The sequence below is a fragment of the Agrilus planipennis genome, unplaced genomic scaffold (genome assembly GCF_000699045.2).
Source record: "Agrilus planipennis isolate EAB-ADULT unplaced genomic scaffold, Apla_2.0 scaffold277, whole genome shotgun sequence".
Taxonomy (NCBI): Eukaryota; Metazoa; Arthropoda; class Insecta; order Coleoptera; family Buprestidae; genus Agrilus; species Agrilus planipennis.
This window is the reverse complement of record NW_020438986.1, coordinates 1-8,443: the sequence shown is the minus strand read 5'-3', so window position 1 is coordinate 8,443 and position 8,443 is coordinate 1.

Here is an 8,443-nt window from a genome sequence, read left to right as displayed (position 1 = left end):
AGTCTTTTGGTATATCACACTTCAGAATCGCGTCAAGATAGGTACATGGGAAAGTCATCAATCTACGTATCACGTAATCTAACGAAGAATTAGGCCATTCACTTTATTCTCCTGGATACTACGTTCTCTCGCTACTTGGGGAGGTTGCGTGGTGTCGAGCAAGAGTAACGGACGTGCTTCTATCGCGCTTGGTGACAAAGTAATACGTAATAAGTGAAAATAAACATTTGTGAGATAGTATAAAGGACCCACACAAGAAAAGTGAGTGGAAGTGATGGCAGGTTGCAAATATAGACTAGGAGGACTTTCAGGCGAAGACGCTGAAAGTGATTTAGATGAACCTGAGGGCGTGAATAACATTAAGACACTCCTATCCGAAGGGCCCAGAAAAAATGAAAAGAAAGTGGCTAATATAGCCAAAAAAGGTACACTGGATAAACAAAAGACCAACAGCCAAAAAACAAAAAAGCTAAAATTAGACACTACCATGAGTATAATAAACAATATAGAAACCAAAACGAGCCAAAATGGCGCATCGGGCGTTGGCTCGCCTACAGAGCCATCTAGCACAGTAGTGGCTGACTCAGAAAAGAACCTGACAACACTAGCAAACAACTCCGAAGTACAAAACCCTAACAAAGACGACATCTACGAATCAGTAGCTGAACCACACCCCGACCTAACTAATTAAACTGTGCAGGTTGCTACTTCTAATAAGTTTGAAATACTAGATAGCCACCACCTCAGACGACTGGTGGGCTCAAANTTTTAAGTTCCTTTGGCAGTAAATTATAAAGTCTTATAGCTTTAATATAGCTATTTTTATCACTAACTTTTTTATCCATTTTTGGCATCTGCTGGATTTTTTCTCGTATTACTATTTAGCAGTTTATATTTATCCATCAACTCGTGATAATAACACATTAATGACTCGAAAGAGAATAATTGTTCTAAATTAAGGGGATAATTTTCTATTCCAAAAGTGTTTTTATAAATAGTTTTAAGTATTCGAAATTGTAAACTTTGTAATGGTCTTATGTTACTTTTATAAGTGCCCCCTAGGCAATTATTCCATAAATGATTATGTTATTAAATAAAGCATATTATAATGTTAATAATGTTTTAGTATTCATAATATATGCTAATTTGGAGAATATAAATGTAAGATATTTGGTTTTCTTTATTATGCTTTCTACGTGTTTATCCCATCTTATATTTGAGTCAAAAATAATTCCCAATTATTTAAAATTTTCAACTTTTTTAATTTTCGTATTACTTATTATAACTTCTAAAGTTTGTGGAATACTATCCCTGTAATTGCCGAAAGGCATAAATACTGTTTTTTCAATATTTAATGTTAATTTGTTATTAGCCAACCATACATTAACATATGCTAGATATTCCTTCATTTTATCTTGTGTGGCTTGCCATGTTTTTTCATCTGATATTATGGCCGTATCATCGGCATAAGACATAATTGTATCCTTCGGTAAATTATCCAACATATCGTTAATGTATAATATAAAAAGAAGAGGTCCTAAAATTGTTTCCTGGGGAACACCTGTAGTAATTTTACGATTTTCACTTTTAGTGTCTTGTATTTTTTACCGATTGTTGTCTATTCATTAAGTAATTTTTCACTAGTTGACTAGCATTACCTCTAATACCATAATTATATAATTTATTGAGAAGTATCTCATGGTTAACCGTGTCAAAAGCATTAACCAAATATAAAAAAGTGATAATTATAGGTGTTAACATTCATAAAGTATTTGCCGACGTTCAATAGTTCAGGTCATGTAAAAGGTCGTATTGTATTTAGGTCTTCTAATGTATGTATTATCTTATGTACTTCTAAATAATTTGTTGGTCTTAAATATACTGTGTTTGAGACCATTGATGGCAGTCTTATTTTTTCTTTAGGTTGTTCAATTTTTGGCTAAGTTTTTCTCCTATTTCACTATAATATTTATTAATATAATTTTTTTGTTATCATTTATAATCATGTTATTTTCATCACGTATATATTCCATAATATTTTTCTTTTTTTTATTGCCTAATTTATCATTTACGTATTTCCACATATTTTTAGAATCATTTTTATTTTTTTGAATTATGTTTCTTTCATATATTATTTTTGCTTCTTTAATTAAATTGTTTAAGATTTTCGTATAATTTTTGAAATCCTGTTTAAAGGTTTCATTGTTTGGATTTTTTTCCACAGTTTGTACAGATTATCTTTAGTATTACATGATTTTAAGATTCCCTTAGTAATCCAAGATTTTCTTGGCTTATTTTTATCATTTCTTACATCATTTTTTATTGCCAAGTTCATACAATTTTGAATTTCACTAATCGTCATTTCAATAGCCAAGTCAGGATTTGTCTCAGCCTTGATTAATTCCCAGTTTTTTAATTTTACAATATTTTTTTTCGATCATATTTACACAAAGGTCTAGTTTTAATAATAATAAATTTAAGATAACTGACCATTATCCACTTATTACAAATTTAGACTGGAAATATGAATGTAATAAATTAATAAATGTCGCAAATCAAGTGAAGTGGACAATTATAAAAATATACTACATAACGAATGTATTGATAAAGCGATTGATGTTTTGATCGGTTAGCGATTGCTTCTCACAACTACTAGACATACAAAATAGGGGTTATGTAAAATAGGAAACTTTGGATAACCCAGGGTCGAAAAAAATAATGTGAAACCAATGAAACGTTATATAATAATTATAATGATAGTAATAATTTTATTTTACATACTTGTAAATACACTCTATTTTTGTATATACCTGGGACCGGCATGTACGGTGCCCTACATTCTTATAGAAGTGATAGTCCTAGGTCCTTCTCAGTTCGTCTGTGACGTTTTGTTTCCTGCGGCAAGTGCTCGCGGGGTCGGTAATGTACCCGACTANAGTCTTTTGGTATATCACACTTCAGAATCGCGTCAAGATAGGTACATGGGAAAGTCATCAATCTACGTATCACGTAATCTAACGAAGAATTAGGCCATTCACTTTATTCTCCTGGATACTACGTTCTCTCGCTACTTGGGGAGGTTGCGTGGTGTCGAGCAAGAGTAACGGACGTGCTTCTATCGCGCTTGGTGACAAAGTAATACGTAATAAGTGAAAATAAACATTTGTGAGATAGTATAAAGGACCCACACAAGAAAAGTGAGTGGAAGTGATGGCAGGTTGCAAATATAGACTAAGAGGACTTTCAGGCGAAGACGTTGAAAGTGATTTAGATGAACCTGACGGCGAGAATAACATTAAGACACTCCTATCCGAAGGGCCCAGAAAAAATGAAAAGAAAGTGGCTAATATAGCCAAAAAAGGTACACTGGATAAACAAAAGACCAACAGCCAAAAAACAAAAAAGCTAAAATTAGACACTACCATGAGTATAATAAACAATATAGAAACCAAAACGAGCCAAAATGGCGCATCGGGCGTTGGCTCGCCTACAGAGCCATCTAGCACAGTAGTGGCTGACTCAGAAAAGAACCTGACAACACTAGCGAACAACTCCGAAGTACAAAACCCTAACAAAGACGACATCTACGAATCAGTAGCTGAACCACACCCCGACCTAACTAATCAAACTGTGCAGGTTCCTACTTCCAATAAGTTTGAAATACTAGATAGCCACCACCTCAGACGACTGGTGGGCTTAAACCAAATATGGCAAAAAAAAATTCCGCATGTTGAAGAAATTATAGAGGTCAATAGTCAGACAGACTTTGATAAAAATATGAAGAGGGAACCGCAGCCACCCCCAATAACAATCACAGATAAAGCCATGCTATCTACAAAAGTAGGCTTAAAATTTATCGACAAAATTGTTACAACCACCAAATCTAGTCTAAAATTAAATAACTTTGCACAAAGGGCCTACATAAAACCACCAACAAATGAAGCCCATAAAGCTCTCTTAAAGTTCCTACAGGAAGAAAATGTAAGCTATTTTACCTACGGCAGAAAGAGTGATAAAATAAAGGCAAAGAAATTCATTGTTAAAAATGTGTTTCTACCAGACTTCATAGATGAAGAAATAATCGAAGACATTGTAACCAGACACGGCATTCGACCACGACGCGCAATTGTATACCGTAGCAACGTTACACTACTACTCATATTCGACGCGAATACTCCTGACGAAATAGTTTGGAAAATCGACAATATATTGTCAAAAAGTAAATATCGAACGCTTTCGTAATAAAGTAGATGCAGTAACACAATGCAAAAATTGTTTTGAATTTGGGCACGTAAAAGGAAATTGCGGACAACAACCATTAACAGACACAACTGTAGTACTTTCAGACAGTGGCGGGGAAGTGCAAGTGTGCAGTAACTGCAAGAAACCGGGACACACTGCTCGAAGTGCAAGATGCGAAATATTCAAACGTGAGATTGAACGAAAGCGAAAAGCCCGTGAAGATTTCGCTAATAATAATCGAAAAATGCAGACCTCGCGTGAAACAAAGGAACCTAAGGGGCGAAGTCATATACCCCAAATACCAAACAGGAATATGCTGAGACCTGGAACAACATACGCAGCAGCGGTGTCCCCTATACAAGAAAAAGGACACCAGGATACAAATACAACGACGACAGCCCAGCTCCGAAGAGGAGACAGCAACTTTTCCCAAAGGAACAAAATCCTAGAATCGATGGAAGAGTACACAAAACATGACATCCCAGACATTATTAACCTAGTAATGGAAATAACAGCCACAATATTAAACCTTACACTCCCAAATAGTGTAGTCAATAAAAAGTGTATGGCACTAGCCAAACAAATAATGCAAATTTTAGCCACAAATGGATAAGCTATCCATACTTCATTGCAATATACAAGGCCTGCGACCCAAATTCCAAGGACTATCCAGTCTTATTACGAAACATCGTCCCGATATAGTAGTAATCAACGAACTCAACCTAAGAAACAAGAAATTTAAAGGAAACCTAATGGGATACCTTAAGCTACAGGACTTTATTGCCCCGCACTTGGGAACTCGTCTCTACATAAACGAACAACTGACCTGGGTACAGGAAGACTTAATTCCCAGGGAAACCGGCGAAAGAAAGATCGAAGGCTGTAGAATAAGAGTAACGCTGACCAATAATAATTATATTTCGATTGCGGGAGTGTATGTCCCAAGTACTCAAAGTAGGGAAACCGAAAGACAGGTAGAACATCTCCTTCTAGAACCCAACACTATCACAATAGGAGATTTCAATGCGAGGAATAGAAACTGGGGTGGTAACAGCGACTCATACAGGGGACCACGAATTAAAGAACTAATACAATTACACAATTTAAAATTAATTTCACATGGAGCACCATCCCGACTTGGGTACTCTGCGAATATAATAGATCTTGCTATTTTGAGTACAACAAACTTAACAGCAAAGGCACTGTCGATAGATGATATCGGATCAGATCACATTCTATGGATACTTAACACGACTCACACACCACACCGAACATATAAAATGGTCAGAAACCTAATGCTCCTAGATAAAAAAAGAATATGAACGCCTAACCAATGAACTGGCTCCTTTAGTAACCAATATAACTACAAACGAGGAGTGTGAAGAGAGAATTCTACAGGTAGAAAGAACTATACAAAACTCTTTAAATATATTATGCCCCAAAAAAAGAATTGAATTGGGTAAAAGCCTGTTAACGCCAGAAATTATCCAAAAAATTAAGGAAAGAAATGTTCTTCAAAGATTCAGTAGACGGTTCTTCGTCCGGGAAGTAGACAACCAATTACGAGAATTGAAGCAGGATATTAAAGTAGAAATAAATAACTTACGCGAAAAGCGATGGACCGATATGCTAAACAGTAAAGAAGATTATAGAAAAAAACTGTGGAAAATTCAACGAAATCTCAAGAAATCCGACCAAGAACTACCAAACCTGAGAACTAACTCTGCGGAAGAAATCGCTGACAAACTAATGGAAGCTGCACTTATTCAGGAATCAACTGCAGAAGAAAAAAATCAAGCAACACTTACAATAACACCAACAAAACCAATCGAACCCACATCAATTGCGGAATTGATGAATATTATGAAATCCTTCAAAATCAATAAAGCCCCAGGACCGGATGACATCACGATCGGCCCAATTAAATGGGCGGGCTCCAGACTTTTGCTAAACATAGTCCAACACCAACACGGGTTTTTGCCTGGTAGGGGAACACATACGCAAATAATGCGAACGTGCAATTACATCGGTGAAGCATTGGATGCAGGCGAACACGTGGCTTTTGTCTCTACCGATTTAAGTAAGGCGTTTGACTCCATAAATCATGCCGCCCGATAATATGGATTTTCCGTTGGAATTCTCCAAGTTTATAGAAAGTTACCTATCTGAGAGAACCGTACAGGCAAGATATCTTAATACGCTTGGCAGCATAATGAAGATAAAACATGGAGTACCGCAGGGTACAATCCTGGGTCCTATTCTCTGGAATCTGTATATGGCAGATCTCCCAAAGAGCCACATCGCCGGGACCATGCTATCCCAGTATGCGGATGATCTGTGTATTCTCAACAAAGCAAAAAGACCGGAGCAAGCACTGATCAGGGCAGAATGGGCGATCCGAGACCTGGTTGAATACTATGACACATGGGGACTCCAATGTAACATAACTAAGACGGCTGCGATAGTTTTCACATATGCCAGAAACTATCGCAAATGGATCAAAATTAAAAATGAAAGGGTTTTACTTTCACCAACAATAAGTTAAACAAACCTTAGACAAAGCCAGAAAAATTTCATTTAGCCTTGCCCGAATAATTGGATGGAGATCGACCGTCGATATCGAAACCAAGCTCCTAATAATCAAAAGCTGCTTGCAACCTGTATTGGATTACCACGTAGTTCCCATTTATCCGCAAATTTCTAAAACCAATGTCAAAAAATTGGAAGTTTTACTAAAAAAACAGCTGAAAATGATAGCGGAGCTACCAAAAAGCACCCCAAACAAAACGCTATGGGAAGTGCTGGACACGGATCCCTCATACGTGCATTGGGCAGACCAACATGAGCAATGGCTAAGAAAACTACAAGCTCAACAAATACCGGACTTAGAGGTCAGGGAAGGGTTACACCCCCGTCACATACTCAAACCGACCACAAGACTTGGAGAACGAATCCCATATTTAACCCAAAGAGAAAGAAAGATTCCTGTCTCCAAACGTCAACAAGCACGAAGGCATCTACTTTAAAATATGAAAATTATATCTTACTCACAAGATATGAAACACTCACGGACACAAGTGCCACCGACACCAAACCCACACATATTTAGGGTATATTACTTGCAGCAATAAACTCCTTGGGGGTCTGTGCCCACAAGAAACACTCTGAGAGAAGCCTACTACATTAGGAATTAGAATTAAAAAATTTTTTCATTTTCAACTAAAACTATTTCATTATTTTGTGCCATCGTTGCGTTTGGTATTGTTTGTATGTATAGGTGAGTTATCACTTAACAGACTGTCTCTGCTGCTTGTCATTGCTGCTGGTATAGATGTCATCGATTGCGTCATTGTGGATCTTCTTTTATAGTTTCCTGTTGTACCATCATATTTCGGTAAAGTAGGTTTAATTGGATAGTCAGTCTGATCTATATATTTTTTTATTCTTGATTTGAAAATTGCGCACGTGTCACTATCACATGCAGAGTGATTTATATCATGGTTAGAATGGTATTTGTTATTGCTGTAAATGCAATTTACACACTTATAAACATTTTTATCGCAATTATTCGACTCGTGTTTCCCTGCACATTTTGTACATGACGCGTCATTGTAGCATTTTGTACCACTATGTCCAAATCTTCCACATTTGTAGCACGATCTTACATTAATAAGATCATAAACCTCCTCTTCTATTTCTTGTGCTTTATAATTATTAAAATTTTCTATTCCAACAACTTTCATTTTTGGGTTCATTAGTTGTTCTCTTTGAACTTTAAAAGAATTTTGTGTTTTTTGGTTTAATATATTTTCTGCAGCTACTACACGTTCTTCGTTCATACAATATATTATGACTTCGTCATCACTTTTAAAGTTTATTCTTTTCGTTTGTATACTCTTTTCTTTATTTAAATAATGAAGAACAAAATCTTTTGCTGAAATTTTCCCTTCTTTCTTAGTTTTTTTTACAGTAATTTTTGGAATATGTTTTTGCATTGGTTTTATGTTCGTACCCATACAGCACATGAATATCCATAGGATGTTAAAAAAACATCCATCTTGGATTTTAAGGATATCTTATACAAATCCGTTTCATGTTCGGCGGACGTCTTCAGGATGTAGTATGGATAGACGAATGTCACAGTTTCGTATATTCATAAAACATCCACAAAGGACGTTTGAAAAACATACGAACGGGACAT